Source organism: Alligator mississippiensis, chromosome 8 (assembly GCF_030867095.1).
Source record: "Alligator mississippiensis isolate rAllMis1 chromosome 8, rAllMis1, whole genome shotgun sequence".
In the NCBI taxonomy this organism is placed as follows: Eukaryota; Metazoa; Chordata; order Crocodylia; family Alligatoridae; genus Alligator; species Alligator mississippiensis.
Window position 1 is genome coordinate 63821649 of NC_081831.1, and position 20327 is coordinate 63841975.

Sequence of the window (20327 nt, forward strand, 5' to 3'; positions counted from 1 at the left end):
CATCAGGCTGAGGAAGCATCAGTATCCAAAAGCTTGCAAAGAAGAATATTTCCAACTATCTTAGTTGGTCTAATAAAATATATCAGATTTACCCAAAGAACCTTGTCTGCCTTTCTGATCATGAAGCTTTTTTTATTTTATCACACATGAATTTTGTTCTATTTTTTAAAATTTCTCTACAGACAAAGGACAAAGCATGTTTAGTCACGCTTTAGTTTAGATGAAAGAGTGCAAGTTACATTTCCAGAGGAAAGCATGGTGTCTGCACTGAGCAGGGAGACCAAAATGGCAGCTGAGCTTGGCGCGCACAGGGTGAATGCTTAGCAAGATAAAAGTGCAGTATACAGAAAATAAAAGGCAGCATCACTTCAAAGCTTAATGCACCATCTCTGTTACCATTCCTGATAAACGACACACAAAGGAAAAATCCCTTGGGGATTTTCTACAATTTACATTTTGCTTTGAAATAATCCCCTGGGGCCTGCTGCTTTTTTCAGGTTTCCTTAAACATCTTTCCTCCCTCAAGCCCTCCTAGTCAAAAGGAATGGCTCACAGCAATGCAGTCTGTAGTACAGACCTGCCAAGGGGCTGGGCAAATTCTTCCAGCCAGAGAGAGGTGCTGTTCTAGGCCACTTGTACACACCACAAAATTGGCCTTTAAAGTAGCTGCCGCCATGGAGGGAAGCACCAGTCCCCTCCCCCCAGCTCGGGGACCGCTCGGCCCACCAGCAGCTCGCCCTCCCCTCCCTGCTGCCAGAGAGGCAGGTAAGGGTCAGACCTGACACTTGTGTACACACCATGTGGGTTTATTTTGCCCTGAATTGAAGCAGTGTTTTTAAAGACTGACCACTTCAATTTAGGGAGGATTAAACCGAAGTAAACCCCCGTGGTGTGTACAAATGTCCCTCACTGCCAATTATTTTTCATTAGCTACTGGAATAGCAAATGCCCCTTTTCACTCCCTTTGCCTGGTGCAGAGTGAATTCATCTCCTAAATTGATCTATTGATTTCATTGGTCTATTGTTACCTGAAGGGTGAAAATCATAGGCAAGAAGCTTCTATGGCTGCAAAATGGAAACCAGGGTTTTTGCTGTGTCTTACATTTGACTGATTTATTGGCTGAAGGAACGACAGAGTGGAGAACAGGGGCACATTCCACTTTCTTTCCCAAGGGAGAGATGATACTTGTCATCGGAGAGCTAATGGAAGGAGGCCCAGTGACCCTGGCTGTGGAGTCCTGACTGTCCCAAAGGTGTTGCCCTCTTTCTCACTCTCTTTCTGCCTCTCAGAAAGCCCTTCATATAGCTCTTCTGCTGACAGTCCTGCAGGATGAGAGAGAAGCTGCCTTGGAAGCCAGGTGTCCCTGTACACCACTACAGTCACATGGTGGTTACCGCATGGTTTTCATCTGTAGCCCCCTGGTCAGATAAGTGGTGTGGTGGCTAGCAATCAGTGACACTGGCCTTTCAAAACTGGCATTTAAAACATGTTGCCCTTGTCAGGGAAATGTTAGGCTGGCAGCTCTTCTCGAGTGACCTCAGATTTCATCCTGTGTGCTCTGCCGCCTTGTAAATCAGCCTAGTAAAACTCTCTCATTCACTGGCCCTGGGCAAGGCATTTCTGTTTGTTTTGACCAGCAAGTGAAATCCCATCCATCATCACTGGGACAAGCCCATTTCCAAGACTGTGTCTCGCTGCTGTAGCTCAAGAGCTAGGTACTGAGCAGCATTTAGGATGCTACAGTCCTGCAGTGACTTGCATGCTTCCAACACAGAGCTACAGTCCTACATTGGAGATTTTAAGGTGATGAATTCATTTAACAGGACAGCAAATAAATCTCTCTTCAGAATACCCCAGAGGAACGTTAGCCTCTGGAGACCTGAGGTCTAATCCTTTAGCTAGATCACAAGTGAAACGAGTTTGATAGGTCTCATATAACCCCCACACAAGCACGTTGCCCTGTGTCAAAGCAGGGAGCTGAAGCTCAAATACCTCTGGTGCTCCTTGTCAAGTTGGAGACGTGCTGACAAAGCCGAGGGGCAATGCTCACGCCATGCCTGGACCAAACCGGGGTTGTCAGTTCCTCTCTCTAAGTAGTGCATTCCCTGACGCATGGAAAAGCCTCAGACGGGATCTGTACGTGGTTTTCAAATGCAGTTTTCAGGATGAAGTTGCCCAGAAGGGATCACTTTAAAATAGCAGGAGGCAAACTACCTGCACGATTCACCTTTAATGCACACAAGAGTAGTCAATCTGTCTGCTAAATCCCTGCTGTTTCAATGCTTAGCCGCCAGAGGGCATCAATAATCAGTACAGCCTTACAGCTGTGCTCTGTTATCTGGTGCCTGCAGAGAGCACCAGCAGCAATAACATCCTGTATTCCCCAGGGATCAGCCAGGGAAAGGATTTCATTAATTTTCCTCCTGAGGAAGATGTTAAAGCCTGAAAATTTGGTACAATTTAAAGAGCTATTTGTAGGTGAAAATAAATGGAGGTTAGAGAACGTGTCAGAAGGATGCATTGCAGATGATTTATTTTTTTTAAGTGCCTTAAAATATTTCAGCTATTCTTTAGCTATTTAAAGGTTCTCAGCATGACTGCTGCCGTCCGGCTCCCTGGGGTCTAAGGCTCAGCTTCTGGCAGCAGCAAAAGTTCTCGTGCGCCAGTCCCGGGTTAGCACAGACGGTGCGTGGCCAGAGCTTCAGCTCGCCTACTGCTTCCTGCCAGAGCAAACAGCAAGCCACTTGCCCTCTCCGTGCCCCTTCAAAATTGGGATAACACTTGCTTCTCCCCAGCCGCGTTTTGCTCAGGAAATATCTATACAGCATCTGGAGGATTTGAAAAGAAAAATGCCAGGTATTGTGTTATTAGAAATACTGGTACATTCACTTCTCATTTACCTAAATACACCATGGACTGCTGAGGAGATTGTGGGGGGGTTTTCCAGTTCTGTTCTATTGAAAACATCCCTGGTTGAAAACTAGACAGGCCAAAATGATGTATTGAGGCACTGAGCATGGACCTGAGCTATCTGCTATATTGTGTGTTAAGCACATTTCGGTGCACGGTTGCTTTCCCACTGGTACCATCTATGCTAGGAGACAATCAGTTGAGTGAAAACAGGATCATTTTCATTCGGGATGTGTTTTTGAGAGAGCCCTTTCAAACATTTTTCCCCTCCAAAATTGGACCAATTTGATGAATTATTGAGAGGGCCACAGAGCTTTGGTTTCTGGGCTGTCGCAGCTACAACATCACTCTAACACTACGATTTCTAGGGGTTGGGATTTTGCTGGTGATATTAAGCATAGTCCCCATCTGCTACTTGAGGACAAAGATCACTTCAATATGAAAAACATCTGGTCATGGAGATTAGCTCAGCGCGGTTTGCTGATCTCACCTTTCTGTCAAGGAATTTCTACAATTTCAGTGTATCTTGATGAAGCTGTTTGTATTTCAGTGTCTGGTGCTGGCAGAGTTGCTTGGGTGTCTGCTCTATGCTGCAGAAAGATAAATGGCATTTTATTTCCCCGACCGGTCCTTTGTGTCCCTCGGGAAGTTTTAGTGCCTCTCGGAGGACTGCTGGGGGTAAGGCTGATTGGGAGAAGGAATGGGGAAGATGCTGGGAGCTGAGGCACCTGAGACTGCGGAAGGAAATGAGGAGAATGCAAAGCTCAGTCAGGCAAATCAATCACTCTTCACTAGGGAGGCTCCTTTCATCCAGCCCCAGGGGAGCCGTAGACCAGTGTCTGACGGACAGAACGGAAAGAGGACAGAGGTTGCAGTCTCCTAGGCACCAGCTTTTTATATATTTCCTTCTGCTCTTGTTTGTTTGATTTTTCTAGATATGAATTGGGAATGGGATGTGAAGCCTTTTGCCTCCAGGTCATGAGTTCAAACCCCGCCAGGGCTGTAGTGACTGTAAGCCCTTCTCAGTGAATGGGCACCTAGCAGACTATACGAAATTACCAATGGCTTCTCATCCAATTTCTAGCCTGTCTCTTGTAATCTATCATCCCAGCCAGCTCTTGACAGCAGTCTGTAACCTTTACCTAGGGGATAGGTGTTCATATTGTAGACTTTGTCCCATTATACATGGACCACTTACTGGAAGTATCAGAAGAGAGAGCAATGACTGAATACTTACCAAGGTGGAACTGGCCTCCCAACTACCTCCTTCAGTACAGACAGAAAGAGACTTTTTGGGCACATCTACATGTGCGCTTTACTGCAGTTGACTAATTGGCTTCATAGCAAAGCATCACCATTAACATGTGTGGTGCTATTAAACTGGAGTAAACTGATTGACTCCACTGTAGGATAGCACTGCCCAATATATGTACTATCCTACAGGGGAGTTATTTACTCCATTGCAATGCACATGTAGACACTAGACAGTAACTGGGGCTGGCTGGGGCATGAGGGTGCTACAGCATAGGACCTGCCTCTCAGTTAGCCCCACACTAGAGCACCCTCATGCCCTATCCAGCCCCTCTGCAGCACGTTGAGCCAGGGCAGAGTGTCCCCATGCTGGCAGAGTGGCCCTTTGAACCCCCTGCCAACCAGGCCTGTGCTGCCCTGGCTCAAAGGGCCACTCTGGCTCAAAGTGGCACACCCAGGCCTAGGGTTAAAGAGGACCTTGTCAGGGAACTTCTGGAGGAACTACATGTATTTAAATCTGCAGGTCCTGATGATCTCCACCCCAGAATGCTGAAGGAACTAGCAGGGGTCATTGCGGGACCTCTGGCACAGCTCTATGAGCACTCATAGCGCTCGGGCAATGTTCTGGAGGACTGGCAAAGGGCCAATGTGGTCCCCATCTTCAAAAAAGGGAGGAAGGAGGACCCAGGAAACTATAGGCCCGTGAGTCTTACCTCGGTCCTGGGGAAACTTTTCGAAAGAATTATTCTGGCACATGTCCAGGAAGGGCCAGCAGGGGAGGTTATGCTCAGGGGCAACCAGCATGGGTTCATTAGGGGCAGGTCTTGTCAAACCAACCTGGTGGCCTTCTATGACCAGGTCACCAAGTACTTGGATGCAGGTGTTGTTGTGGATATAGTCTTTCTGGACTTCAGGAATGCCTCCGACACGGTCTCTCACCCCATTCTCAGTAAGAAACTAGAAGATAGTGGTGTTGATGCCTACACAGTCAGATGGGTCACTAACTGGCTGGAGGGCCGCACCCAGAGAGTGGTGGTGGACAGGTCTTATTTGACCTGGAGGGATGTGGGCAGTGGGGTCCCCAGGGCTCGGTCCTTGGGCCCGCACTATTCAACATCTTCATCAGTGACAAGTGCAGGGTACTGCACCTGGGGAGGAAGAACCAGCGGCACACCTACAGGCTGGGGAACTCCCTTATCGCCAGTGTCGAGATAGAAAAGGATCTTGGAGTCATCATTCATGCCACAATGAACATGGGCCAACACTGTGGGGACGCGGTCAGGAAGGCCAACCGCACCTTGTCATGCATCCACAGATGCATCTCGAGCAGGTCCAAGGAGGTGATCCTCCTCCTCTATGCGACACTGGTCAGGTCACAGCTGGAGTACTCCGTCCACTTCTGGGCACCGCACTTCAGGAGGGATGTGGCCAATATGGACAGGGTCCAAAGGAGGGCCACCCGCATGATCAGGGGTCAGCAGGGCAGGCCCTACAAGGAGAGGCTGAGGGACCTGAACCTGTTCAGCCTCCAGAAGAGAAGGCTGCGGGGGGATCTAGTGGCCTGTTACAAACTAGTCAAGGGGGACCAGCAGGCATTGGGAGAGTCCCTGTTCCCTCGAGCACTCCCAGGAGTTGCAAGAAACAATGGACACAAGCTAGCACAGGGTAGTTTCAGGCTAGACATTAGGAAGTGCTATTTCACTGTCAGGGCGGCTAGGACCTGGAACCAACTTCCAAAAGAAGTGGTGCTGGCTCCTACCCTGGAGGTCTTTAAAAAAGGCTGGACGAACATCTGGCAGGGTCGTTTGACCCCAGTACTCTTTCCTGCCATGGCAGGAGGTCGGACTAGATGGTTGGGTCAGAAGGGACCCAAGGAGATCAACTATGAAACTATGAATATATTGCGGTTCCGGGTGCATATGTAAACATTGCTCTCAGGAGCAATAAACTCTGGCATAAACTGCACCAGCATTTATTCAGCCATGCTAATTGCACGTGTAGATGCCCCTGAGGAGTTCACAGTTGTTTGCCAAGGCATTGTGCTACATACACAAGGTGGGAGATACTGGGCACGTCTACATGAGATGCTACTGCGCAGTGGTTACTGCACATTTATTTAGTACTTGTATAATCGAATGCTAAATAAACACGCAGTAACCAGAGTTACTGGTGAATGCCTTTTAAGTGGCACTACTGTGCGGTAGCTTAATAATACTGCGCTGTAGCCGATCAGCACTGTCAGTGCTGTGATGTGCTACTATGCAGTATTATTTGGCTACTGTGCACTTAGTGTCTCATGTAGATGCACCCACTGAGTCAGGGACCTCAGGTGGATTATGTCAAAAAAGACTTTTAAAACTTCAGAGGAGCAATTTTGATTTTGTTTTCCAGTCAATGTGAAACTGGTGGGTCTGTCTATGGAGGATCCCAGTAGATGCTTCACTAAGCTTATCTCCACTTGTCTCCCTGATGCCTGTCACCGGTAAGGGGAAAATTGGCTGAGACGTTGCCATGCTTTCTTCTGGCTCATCTTGATATATTTGTAGCCTAATGAGGCAACACAAATATCTCTCTCCTAAGATGACAATTCCCCCACCACTAATTTCTTAGTCTCACCAAAAAGTCCTTTTTCTTCTGCATAAATCCTGGCTTTTAGGAGCGTTTTTACATAGCTGCCTCTTGCGTTCAGTTATTGTTCTTCTAATTTGCTGTCTGGAAAATACTAAGAGTGAGTAGTCAATCAGGGCCTTAATAGGAGACACTTGTTTCCTGTTCATTAGTATACATGAATTGCCACCATAAATCTGAGCTAAATAAAGAGGAGGATTTAAGTGTGGTCATAGATCAAGGAGAAGAATAATGCAGTTGATGTTGGTTAATGTTGATGTTGGTGTTGCTCAGTACAGTACAGTAGCAGGTAAGTTTTTTCTCACATCTATACAAGTTGCTATAAATGGAGGTCTTCCTTGCCTGATGCCCATTTCAGAAATGTACAGATATTTTTTGGATGAAGTGTAAAATATTGGCTCAGCCAACTTGGTCTATAATAATCACACAGTCCATTGCACATGAGTTAGGTTATATTGATCCTAGTGCCCTCAGGACATTTTAGCCTGGATAAATACATATTTCTCACCTAGCTCTTTCTCAGCTGGGATTTCAACTGAACACAGCAGTCTTTACTACCTGTCCTACCACATTGCAGTATTTGCTACATTTTGCCCTTAGAAATAGTTGTATTTCTTTTGGGAGTGAAGCGATTCCTTAAGACAGAGAATCCAATTGTGCCCTCGGTTACACCCAGGCAAGACCGCTTTATCACAGAGCATAATTCAGTTTCTAATGTGCTCAGAAGCTTTGCTGAGAATTTTAGGAACCCTCTGGATGAGAGACACCAAATAAATGGAATACCTTTTGCAGGTGCCAAAGACTTAAGGTTGCCCAATCTGCTTGTGTAGTCATCCAGACCTGTTGAAGCAGATTGTCTTGGCTGTCTGCTTTAGGAGGTAGTGAAAGGAGCAATTAGGAATGTTGCAAAACCTAAAGTTGTGCTAAATATTAGCACTTGCTTATAATAAAGCACAAAGAAGGTCTCTGTAGTTCAGGGGTGATTATCTGGTCCTAGGAGCGGTGAGGTCCCTTGGGGCAGCCAAAGCATGAGGGGAAGTGTTCAAAGGATGGAAAAGTGCCTGATTCTTACTTAAAGTCAGTGGGAGTTGCCCATCTACCTTACATCTGAGCCTTCAGAAGTCTCCCTTGATGGCTGGGAGAGACAGTAGTTCATGATGTTGTCTGTTCTTAGCTAGGCAGAAGAGGGTGGCAGTGAGATGGAGAGGAGAACTAACAAGGGATGTGGAAGGAATGGGTTCTTCCTAAGTAATTATTGTTCTTGTGCTTGAAGCATGCAAGACTGACCCTGGCAAAGTGAAAGTGTTGCCTCAGGCCAGCCCCTGGAATGAACACGTGCCAGAGATGCTGTTATGTTGGCTCTTTCCTAATACATCCCAGTTGTGTGAATGTCAGTGTCCCTCTTCTAGGGGTGCCCCTAATCTTACCCCTCCATGTTTGTTTTCTGCTTGCTAGTGGAGTGTCTTTATAGAAACAATAAGGTCATCATAGGCCTTCCTTCTGCAAGGTGATCCCACCTGCTCTGTTCATCCATATCTTATGGGCTGGACTCTGTCAGTACAACATGAAGTGAGAAATAAGCAGTAGCTGTAGGTGATCAGAGAAAGATCCTGTTTTCCATGGGGGTTTCTGGCATCCATGGCAGCAGCTGGTACTGGCCCAGCCAGAGATAAAAAGGGCCAAGACAAGGGGGCTGCTGGTTTGATTCAGGCTGGTAATTCCGATGTTTTTGAGAATGGCTTCAGTGATAAAGAATGAGGGAAAGTGAACAGACTGCCATAGGGCCAAATTCAGAGTGGATGTAAGTTAGGCCACTGACATTGGACCTCCTTACACGGGTTTGAGTTGCATCCTTTTATAATTTGCAGAATTTTGTCTAACAAAAAAGTTTTCCATAGGACCCCCACAGCTCTATGAATGGTTGGAATTTGGATGCTCTCTATAGAGCATCCAAAGCCTTAGATGCAGGTGTCACGGTGGACGTAGTCTTTCTGTACTTTAGGAAGGCCTTCGACACTGTCTCTCACCCCATCCTCATTAAAAAATTAGGTGACTGTGGTGTCAATGCCTACACAGTCAGATGGGTCGCAAATTGGCTGGAGGGCCGCACCAAGGGAGTGGTGGTGGACGGGTCATTTTCGACCTGGAGGGATGTGGGCAGTGGGGTCCCCCAGGGCTTGGTCTTTGGGCCCGCGCTGTTCAACATCTTCATCGGTGACTTGGAAGAGGGGGTGAAAAGCACCTTGTTCAAGTTCACGGATGACACTAAGATGTGGGGAGAAGTAAGCGCACTAGAAGAGAGGGACAGGCTACAACTAGATCTGGACAGGTTACAGGGGTGGGCTGATGAGAACAGGATGGGTTTCAATACTGACAAGTGCAAGGTATCATACCTGCGGAGGAAGAACCAGCAGCATACCTACAGGCTGGGGAACTCCCTTCTTGTCAGCACAGAGGCAGAAAAGGATCTTGGAGTCACTATTAATTCCAAGATGAACATGGGCTGCCAATGTGGGGACGCGGTCAGTAAGGCCAACCGCACCTTGTCATGCATCCACAGATGCATCACGAGCAGGTCCAAGGAGGTGATCCTCCCCTTCTATGCGACATTGGTCAGGCTGCAGTTGGAGTACTGCATCCAGTTCTGGGCACTGCACTTCAGGACGGATGTGGACAATATGGAGAGGGTCCAGAGGAGGGCCACTTGCATGATCAGGGGGCAGCAGAGCAGGCCATACGAGGAGAGGCTACAGGACCTGAACCTGACCTGTTCAGCCTCCACAAGAGAAGGTTGAGAGGGGATCTGGTGGCCATCTATGAACTTGCCAAGGGGGACCAGCAGGCAATGGGAGAGTCCTTGTTCTCCCGAGCTCTACTGGGAGTAACAAGGAATAACAGCCATAAGTTGATTGAGAGTAGGCTCAGGCTAGACATCAGGAGGCGCTACTTCACAGTCAGGGCGGCTAGGATCCGGAACCAACTTCCAAGGGAAGTGGTGCTCGCTCCTACCCTGGGGGTCTTCAGAAGGAGGCTAGATAATCACCTAGCAGGGGTTGTTTGACCCCAGCATCCTTTCCTGCCCGTGGCAGGGGTTCGGACTTGATGATCTGCTTAGGTCCTTTCCGACCCTACCAACTATGAAACTATAGCCTGCCAACTAACCTTTAATTTCCAGCTGATCTTTGTTCCTCTCGCCTTCCCCAGGAGTCAAAGCTCACATGACAGCTAAACGGCCACAGCTGAATTTGCAATGCCCCAAATAGTAATGCTAAGTCTTCACTGTGAGACACTGTGCTGTGGCATTGGCTCACAATCATCCCATGTGGCATGGCCCACCGGTACAGTATGACAGCGGAAGGTGGCAAGTGATGCAATACCATGTCACAATGCAACTACGTGACCATGCTTGAGAAATACCCCAAAGTGGTGGTATTAGTGGTCAGTGGCTCTTTGATTAATAATCATCAGGTAACTTAAGTATCTTATTAGTTGGACTGACATGTCATACGTTTGTGCAATGCTCTTTAATGGTGGAGGATTTTTAAATAGACCCTCAGATTCCAGTTCAAAAAGAAGTTTAGGGCTTCTTTCTCTTGCAAGTAGAGTAAAATTATGCTTTGTGTTAGATCACTCAGCATAGTGCTGCATTACAGTAGCAGGCACAAAGCTGGACATTATTAAAAAGGGATGCAGTGTCTTGGTGCTTTTTTGGTCCGGGCAACTTGCTTAATAAACAAAGGTTGTCCTCCTCAGAAACAGTATTGACTGGAAACAGGCCTTCTAGGGGAATCAATTGAGTGAAAGAAATCGAGCTGCATTTTCCTTCAAGACTTCTCTTTTGGCTGCTTTGGCTTGTTGAGTGCCAATCACAAACCCAACAGCAATAATGAACTTCTCCCTCCTATCTTCAGGGCCAGAGGATTCAAGCTGCATCAAGGGCAGGTTGACCTGCTGCCTGCCTTGAAGGGATGAAAGGCAGGGCCATGTTATTGGCAGCATCTTTGGGATTAGGAAATGCCAAAGGCTAGAAAGCATCAAATATGATTTAAAAAGTGATTACGGCTGACTTTAAAGAGCAGGACTCAAGCAAGCAAATCCTGCAATGCAGACGGGGATTCCTCTGCTTGCTTTCTGTGGTGAAATCACTAGAGGTGGGAAAGACAATGACAGATACTATCTATATTACATAGGCCAGACCTTGGGGACTCTACTTGATATAATTTACCTCCAATTTATTTGAAATGAAATTAGTCTTGCTGAAAAGGACTGGACTGAGAGCAATAGAAACTAAATCCCACCCAGCCCAGGCAGCATGGAGCAAACGGGGATAAGGTTGGCTTCCTCCACATTTCTGGTTGCCTGTATGTCTCAGCACACATTGGGTGGGACGCCTCTTTAAGAATGAAGCCAATACACTTTAAAACTCATTTTAAATCAGGGCTAGTCTTGGTTTGTCAGCTTCAGCCTAACTTCTTGTTATTTCCATAGCTGTTTTAGGCCTTGGTAACTGTTCTGTAGGTCAGATTCTGTGCTTTGCTACAGGACAGTCAGCCTGATCCAGGGGAAAGAGGCAAAGCTCTAGACTATCTTTGAATTCTCTAGATTCTGGGTTGAAATAACTCTTGAGATAAATTAGGGTAGTGGTAGCGATGGGCTACAGGCCCAGGCCAGAATCCCTGGCACACTGAGCACTATAGCTTCTTCTCTTTGTGAAACCATCAGGTTCACTCCAGCCCAGCTACCGTTGGCATCTGCCTTCACTACACCTGCACTGTAGACCCTCAATTAGTTCCTAGTATCTTGATGACATCTTCAGGATGAGGCTGTGATGACCATGTGACTTACTCCCTCCTGCCTGAGTTTCATTTCCAAAGAGAAACTCAAGTCCTAGAGTGTGGTGCTATTCGGCGCAGCAATGGCCCATGATAAAGAGCAAGAAAATGCTGCGGAGAAAATAGAAAAAATCAGGGCCGAGTTGCCTGGCTCAGAGATTGGTGAATGCACAGGCGTGGGTTTAGAGGCACTCCCCTGTGTCCTGAGCATAGAAGTCATGAAGGCAGAGTGGCAGATATGTGCTAACACGTCACTAAGCTGACCGCTTATTAAACCGAGTGATGGAATAAACACAATGAGTCTTTCTGGGAGGGGTGGCTATTGAGGATACTCTGTTCTCTTCTCTGAGTTTGCGAAATGCATGGGAAAGGTTCCAAAGTGTTACACAGTGTTTTGATGATGGAGTTTAATTTATTGTGGCATTACTGCAGATTTATACCCACGTGACCTCTGATAAAACTGGACCAATGCAATGGAGAGTCGTGGGCATGGGCTTCAGACCTGCTTCAGCCATCTCTGGGAGAAGTCTCTCCTTTTGAAATGCTACTCTGAAAACAATTAGGCTTGTGTTTTCAGAAACAGCAGGTATGTGTACACCACTAGTTGGGACAACGCTAAAGGTTGCCCTCAACAGCCCCAGACTACTCCAACTGTTTCTCCTCATTTGCTTACCTTGCTGCTCTGCACAAAGAAACCACTAAAGGAAAGAGGAGTAGTAGATGAACTGATTCCAAAAAAGGTTCCACAAGGGAGTAATAGGAATCCAAATGGAGCCCTTCAAGGAATCACACACCCAACTTGTCTCATTTTCCATGCTTTGCTTTTACTATAGGCAATAGACACAGGCAGTTGGGTGCAGAAAGGCAGCTGCTAGACTTCCTATAATTTCATCTTGCTTAGCTCAGGGAAGTTCTGGACACACAGCTGGGGAAAAAAGGGTGGAGGAAAGCTAAGCCTTGAGATGTGATGGTCAGCAGAGCTTTTAGAGCTGGGATGGCCAGGGAAGCTGATCAAGCAGGGAGCACAGGGCATGGAACAGAAAGCACAGCAGCAGATTGAGCAGAAGGGGATCAGAGCGGCACTTGGAGACGGAACAGGTCTAATTTGTAGCACAGCTGCCAACACTATTGGTCCCTACTATTCTAAAGCAGACATGTTCAACCCTAGGCCCACATGCCAGATCTGGCTCCTGATGCCATGTCACTTGGCCTGCAGGATTCCTCACAGGTCTGTGGAGAGCCATGTGGGCCATGGCCCTTCCTGCTAGATAGGCCCGGTGCCTCCCTGCATGCCCTAATCCCAGCATGTGGGACCAGGCAGAGGCAGTGCAGGGCCCCCAAGGCCTGATCCTGGCAGGCAGAGGTGGCACAAGGCCCCCAGAGCCCAATCCTAGTATGCGGAGTCCATGACCGGCCCTGAGCCTCTCATTGGCCTGCAGAGCCAGACAGTTAGGTGCTGCTATTCTCGAGAATGGCTGGATGGCTGCCAGAACCCAGCTTTCAGGGCTTTAATGTAGACGGTCAGTGGGTTGGCCCTAGACAGCGGGCCTGGGGGTGGGCCTAATTAGCAGTGTAACATACCCTGGGATGGGGCTTCATGCTTGTGTGTGCTGGTAGGGAAGTGGCACATACCAACTTTGGTATTCTTGATGACAGTATATCATAGCTGAGATATTCATGGGATCATAGACATGAAAGACCCTGTAAACTCTCATCATCCCTCTGCTCAGCATAGTACTATTTAGTCTCATTCCAAATGATGCAGAGGGAGGATTTCACTATTTCCCTTGGGAGGTTATTTCACAACCTAATCAGTCTCAACCCAAAACTATTTTCTTCTTATATTCAGCCTCAACATTTCTTTGCTCATTTCCACACAGTTTCTCCTTACAATGCTCTTCAGACTCACTGTGAGCCACTGAAATAACTGTTAGTTCTTCATCTTTGCACAGACAAAGCTCCACTTTGGTGTTGCATCCTATGATCTTCTTAGAATAAATGCTGCCAGTGTGTTCAGATGGGAATCTCATGCAATTTTAGAATTGGGACGGTACAGCGCTAAGAGGTCTGAAGAATGCTTTACCAAGAAAAGGCAGGCATTCACATACCAATGCCTGCATCCCTCCCCAATGTACAAAATAAACCTGCTTTTTTTTTTTTCTGCTCTAGATCTTTACTGTTCCCTTGGAACGCACAAGATTCCTTTAACTTTGATCAGGATGTTTCTGTCTGGTTTGATCTTTCCCACTCACGCTCAAAAGAAGTATTCTTTTTTCATTCTTTGCCAACTTAAGAAAGTAAATTATATATTCGTTTTGCAGTGTTGTGATGAGAAGAAAATATGCCCACTTGCACCCTTGTATTCCACCTTTGGAATATAGTCATTTGCTTCCAGAAACAAGGTGCGCTTGGTTCTAAGCAGGAAAAAGGTGAAATGTAGAATTATGCCAACATTTTGACTTTTACAAAAATGAAGCTGTGAAAGACTCTGGAATGCTTCTGAGGATTATGCATTACAATTATATTATCCACTGCAATGGGAACAGCTAAAGATGGTTGTGTGGAACATCTGGTATTTAGAAGTTCAGTGTGACGCCTGCTTTTCATGTTTTCATTCAGCACCCAAAACCCCACTTCAGTTCTCCCATATTTTGCAACAGCACTGGGGTTTGAACCACAGCAGTGGAGTGGGGGGTTGGAGGATGCTGTTGCATTTCTACAATGAGCTGCTTTGTAGAGTGTGCTTTTCCAAGGATATTAGGAATAGCTCTTCCTGGCTTTCACTCCCTGTAACTGGGTTCAGTTAGGGATTCTTAAGCTTCATTGATGCCCACTGGGTATAAGAGAAAACAATGTAAAGCTCATTACTTACTGCTGCTGAAGCAAATTGCTGAGGTTAAACTGAGCACTCTGCTGACCACAGTGGTGGGTGAGAGGGAAATAAAGAAACAGAGTTTGTAAGGAAAGAGTCACAAGTCCAAATTTTCCCTGGTATAAATACCATTGACTCCAGTTGACTTTACAACAGGGGTGAGTGGGGCTGGCTCCGATTATTATTTTTTTAGACAAAACTATTGAGCTCTTCTTTACAAGCAGCAGCTTTTCCTTATGTTTCTCTCACTCCTCTCCAATTCTACTGTTGTTTTAGTCATCCTGGTATTTCTGGCCACTGCATGATGAGGACAACCCTTGCTTTCCAAGCTTCCTGCTTGTGGTGCTTTCTGGCCCTGAGATGACTGGGATGTGCAAGCTCCAATTGGACTCCATTGTGCCACTTACATGACCATTAGAGCAGTCTTGAACCCTCTGCCAAAGCAGCTGGTACTGGTTAGTGCTGGAGAAAAGGATGTCCCTTCTGGAATCCACTGGCTTCGTGGGGTAATTCCTCTATTCCTACATTCTCTATCATCTAGTGCAGGCTTGGGCTGGACAAATCTTTCCACGAGGATGCTGGGAAGAATGTCTCTCAGTTGGCATTTCTAGCCTTTGAGTTCCACTTAAGTGAAGCAAACAAGGACATGGCTTCAGGTTGAATCAGCGTGATGTACTTTAGAGATGGACTGAGGTACGGAAGGGGTTTTGACAGCTCTGTGGTTGGAAGCAAATGGATTGGAAACAAACCAGCTGTTCAGGTGTTTGTGGGCACAGAGGTCTGGTTTCAATCTCTCTTTGAAAAGCAGACACAATGAGATCCACAGGCTGGAAGCTGAGACTGGATAAACTCCCATTAGAAGTGTAGCAAAACCCCCAGTTTTTCTTTTTATTTATTTTAAAACGCATTCCCTCCCCAACCATTTCTGACTTTTTCTCTCCCTCTCTATTCCCTATAGATAAGTATAAATAAGCTAAGATGTAGGATAAGCTTTAACATTTTATTTTAGGTAGTAAGTTCTATTTTTCTCTCCCCTCTTTGCAAATAATTTCCCTGCTATTTTGATATTGATACCCACTGTTTTATAAGTGATAATTATTATGTTTGTACTGCTTTTATATTGTGTGATTATTGTTTTAGGCCTATATATGTAAGTTAGCATAAGTCATGTCAAGTTTCCATTTTGTATGTCAAGCCTCCATCTTGTGTCCTCTGCCCGGGCATCCCCTGTGTTGCAACTGTATGATTTGTGTACCCCTCCCATGTAAATTGGTTCCTGGATGAATGAGAGTGTTTGGGAATGATTGAAATACAATGGTAGCAGGCTTCTACTGAATAGCCTGTAATGACCGGGCCATCACCTCGCATTGATTCACCCAGGAACCACAGACCTCACCCAGGAACAGAGAACCCAGCATTTGAAAGAAAAAAGACCCTGCAGAACCAGCAACTCGACCATTGTACCTCACCATTACAGAAACCCAAAACTGCACATCCCTGCATGGAGCTCACATGCTCAGTACACCAGGGGCTGACCCTTGCCTGGGCATGCCTCCTGTCACTAGGATCACACAAGGTCTGCCCCTATAAAAAGGGGCAGTGAAGACAGACCCAGTGGGACGCCCTCTCCATCTGGACCAGCACCATGCCACACCACCTATCCACCCAGAGGCCCTGCTGGCAACCCCCCCTCTGGACAACACCTACTGGACAAGGACCCCTTTCCAGCCTGGATAGGTAGCTATCACCCCCCACCCCTCTTCAACCAAGGACTTTGCTTCTCTTCTCTACCTGGACTCCAGCCCTTCCACTGAGTCTTTCCCCTGCTGCCATTGTGAGTGCTTGTGTGTGTGTGTGTGTGTGTGTGTGTGTGTGTGTGTGTGAGAGAGAGAGAACCAATAACTTCATGGGGCTGTGTAGTGTGTTATCTGTTTTAATAAAACTATTATTTGGACCCCTACATTGGGTTTTGCTTTACTATGGTTTGGCCCTGCTCCAATCTCTCTTCCTCACCCCTCTAACTTCTGTCTTATTTCTCCCTCCCCTGCTTCTGGCTCACTGCCACCTCCAACAACTTGTCCTGAGCTCCCCTCTGCCTCCAAACCCCCTGCTTCTTTGCCACTTTCTTATTCCCACTGCCTTTTCCTTTTCCCCTGAGCAACCAGGTTTCTGCCTCAGTTTCCAGCCCCAGTCTACCTTAAGTAAAACCAAGCCTTAGTTCCTCAGCCAGCTTCTTTGTAGTCCACCGGTTGTAATCCCGGTTCTGGCAACTTTCACTCCCTACACTTTAGCTTTCTCTCTCTCACCTGAACCTTCCCCCAAGTATCCCAGGTACCCCAAGCACACACATACACTATACACCCCAAAAGTTAGACACAGATCACTAATTTGTATATCATGCACACAATGACATTATATACACACTCACTCACTCACTCACTCACCAGTTCACACACATACAACCCACCTACACATATACACAGGTAAGTTCCTAACTTGGATGGTACAGTGTGTATGTGCTTTAATTGATGATAGGTATGCATGTGCCTAGGCTGGTTTGGATGTGCATGTGCCAGAGCTGGTAGTGTGTGTGTGTGTATGCACCTAATTGATTTGTATGTTTGTATATGTGCAACTATGTCACACCCTCCTGTCTAACAGTGCAATATTGAGATCCTGAGAGTTGGCCTGACTCCACAGGGCAACAGAAATAAGACACATTTTTAAGCGAGGGTTATTAACCACTGGGACAACTTAGCTAGAAATGAAGTGGGTTCTTCATCACTTTGAAGTCTTTCATTCAAAATTAGCTGTCTTTCTAAAATACATGTTTTAGCTCACCTCTGCCTTACGGGCTTGCAGAAATCACTGGGTGATTTCTATGCTCTGCGTGAATCATGAGGTCAGACTGGATGGGCTTAATAATGGTCCTTACAGTCTGTTTGTGTATTTTTTAAGCCCTTCAAAACCCAGAGTAATGAATCCCTCATGGGCCTATTCTCTCCTTCTCTCCCCTTCTTCTCTGTCTAATGGCAAATTGTGTCTATCTTGTTAAGGAGGAAGGTATGAAGATTAAGGTTATATAGCATCTTATGGCTCCAGGGGTGTGGATTTGAGTCTGCTCTGGATTTGTGCCAAGGGCTGTTCCTCAGTTGACCCAGCTGTAAGTGGACACCTGGTCACTTGACCAGCTGCTTTTGACTCCTCAGGTTATGGTGGCAGCCACATCACTCCCCTGTACACTATTGGCTATACAAGTCGGTGTACCTTTTAACCTCACTAGGCTTGGGAGAACTTTTGGTCGATTAAGGAGGAAGGGTTTGTTCCTCTCAGTATTTATTTTGATGGAAAGGAAGGAGTCTTCTAGACCACTGTTTCTCAATCCATGGGTCACAACCCAAAAGTGGGTTGCAAAAATATATGAAAGGGTCGCAAACATACTTAAAAAATGGAGTTTCCTTTAAAGGGGAAAAAGTGGGAAACCGCGGCTTTTCCCCTGCAGGCTGGCAGATTTTCAGGTTGCAAGGGGCTGCTTAGGGCCCCCTCTGCCCCATATACCCACCCCCTAACCCACAGACTGGGGGGCAGAGGGCAGTGTGTTGGCAGTGAGGGGCACTGGGTTGGGACTGACCATTGATGTTTACAAATGGGTCCTGGTACAAAAAAGGTTGAGAACCACTGTTGTAGACTTCCCAGATTTCCCCGTTCATCCTTTCCTCCCAAAGCCTCCCTTAGTTTGACCAGTTGCTTTAACTGAGAAAGCTTAGATTTTGGTTTAAAACCCATCAGCATCAGGACCGCCTCAAGAGGACTTCCCTTCCTATGTGAGAAGACAGGGTCTGATGCCTCTGTGATGGGTGATGGGACTGGGGTTCCCTGTGCTGGGTGCAGCTTGTCTCTGGGTGAGCTCTTGATCAGCGTGTGATGCTGTCTGGAAAATTCTCCTCCAGGCTGTTTCTGAATTACAGTTTTGGAAATTATACTGTTTCTGAGTGCACGTTTGAACTGGTAGCCATGCTGTTTAAATAGGTTAATGGCTTGGCAGAAGCTGAAGGATGTGTGACAAGCAGGAGGGTGGGAACACTCTTTTAAAGCTAAGGGAACAAGGGAAAAACCCCAAATCCTCTCTTCTCTCCAGTTGCTGCCAACTCAGACTGATCATGTCCTGACTTCTTCTCTCTTCCACAGCAGGAACAAACACCTTGAGCTCACAGACACTTCCTGGCATGGTATTAGAGGTGCCTGGTGGGGGGCATAGCTTTGAGAGTGGAACAGCACTCCTGTGTATTGCACCTTTATTACAGGGAGTTTACCAACAAATAATCCAAGCATCTCAGCTGCTTACAGAGCACCTGACCTGCGTGTGAGGAGAAGGAGAAGGCCAAAAAGGGAGTGATGTAATAGAGGCCTCTTTCCTTGTATTGTCAATGAAAGCAGCACCTCTCCCCACCTTTACGCCTGTAGCTACTGGCTACCTCCCTTTGCCTGTTGTGTAATACATCAAAGAGTATTGATCAGAGTCACTGCTGAGATGAACACCAGTCAAACAAGACTGAAAACCTCTTCATTTCAGGTTTAAGGTTTGCTAAACACATCATTGTTCCTCCTTGCTGCTTGCCTAAAGGGACATCACCAAGTTAGAAGGAATCATAGTAGACTTTAAAGAAATCCAAATGGTCTTGCCTGGGTTAGCAGCAAGGGTTGAAGTAATTGCAAATGGCTCTGCAAAAATCACTTTTCTCTCAGCTTGGCCTGTAAAATTAGAATAATCTGTTTTGGTTCATAATCACGTTCTCCTTCTCATGCACTAGCCTAGCACTGACATTTGGGTTGCAAACACAGTCAAGGAAAACTTAACTGTGAACTGGCTCCCATTTTCATGAAATACAAAATAACTATATTGCTGGAAACATTTCTAGTTTGATCTTTAACATTTACTTTCCAGCTTCCATCCTGCAGCAGCAGAAACTGCTTAGGTGTTTGTGTTTCCCAAGTGCTCACTTGATGGCATTTAATTAGAAATTATTCACATTTTGTGAGAAGTGAATATTATATGTCTTGTTTATTGTGTGGGGGTTTTTTTTTCTACAGAAGCAAGCGCCGCTATTGTTAGCTACATCAGGAAGCTGGAGGAAGAGCTGACCAATCAGAACTCCCCTTGTGTTCTTTAGCGGGGCACAGAGGTCAGGACTCTGGGGACTCCTGAATGGCTGCTGACCAGGAGGTAATGCATGATATCATCTTAAAAAAACATGTGTAAGAGAATCCAGACTCTGTGCCATACTATGGGCTAGCTCCAGTCGCTATGTTCAGTGTGCTATTAATAGCCACGTCCACAGCAATTTGGTAAAGTCATTAAAACTACAAGGAAATGAAGTTAATACAAGGGAATGTTTCCTTGTTTACTGCTCTGCACTTCTGGACCTGATTTTGCCTCTGCTTTCCCCCATCCCAAAGTACAGCGATCCTCAGACCAGAGCCCTGCGGGTGTTGAGTTTTGGTGTTAGGGTCTGGTTGGACCCTGGGGGTGGAAAAGAGACTTTTATCTTTGCCCGAAGGATGCAGAGCTGTTTGGGAGAAGAGAGGCAGTTTCTTGAGGGAAGGGAGAAGAAAAAAGTGGGCACCTTAGTGGAGGGAGAGGAAGAGACTTATTTGGGCAAGGTGGAGAAAGACAATGTAGTCCCTTACTGTGTGACAGCTCCTTATTGGAAGTGATCAGAGGAGGAGGCAAGTTTATAGACCTGAGATAATGAGAGAGGGGGTATTCTGGAGGCAAGGGGATAGAAGTAAGGGAAATGGAGACCTTTAATAGGAGGCAGAAAAGGGTGCACAC

General features: G+C 46.5%; 1 protein-coding gene and 1 long non-coding RNA gene across 2 annotated transcripts in view; one reads left to right on the forward strand and one right to left on the reverse strand.

The window, feature by feature from the left end:
• Positions 1-20327, forward strand: part of AMER1 (APC membrane recruitment protein 1) — an 85614-nt gene that overhangs the window by 59417 nt on the left and 5870 nt on the right. The window contains exon 2 of the transcript XR_009463987.1: positions 19586-19718. The gene's annotated coding sequence lies outside the window, so the exon portion shown is untranslated. The remainder of the gene's footprint in view (positions 1-19585; positions 19719-20327) is intronic.
• LOC106740011 (uncharacterized) lies at positions 2509-10111 on the reverse strand. The gene is made up of 4 exons (XR_001373404.3): positions 9953-10111; positions 6779-6874; positions 3402-3501; positions 2509-2829 (listed from the first exon to the last, which is right to left on the reverse strand). It is a non-coding gene; the product is annotated as an uncharacterized LOC106740011 (long non-coding RNA).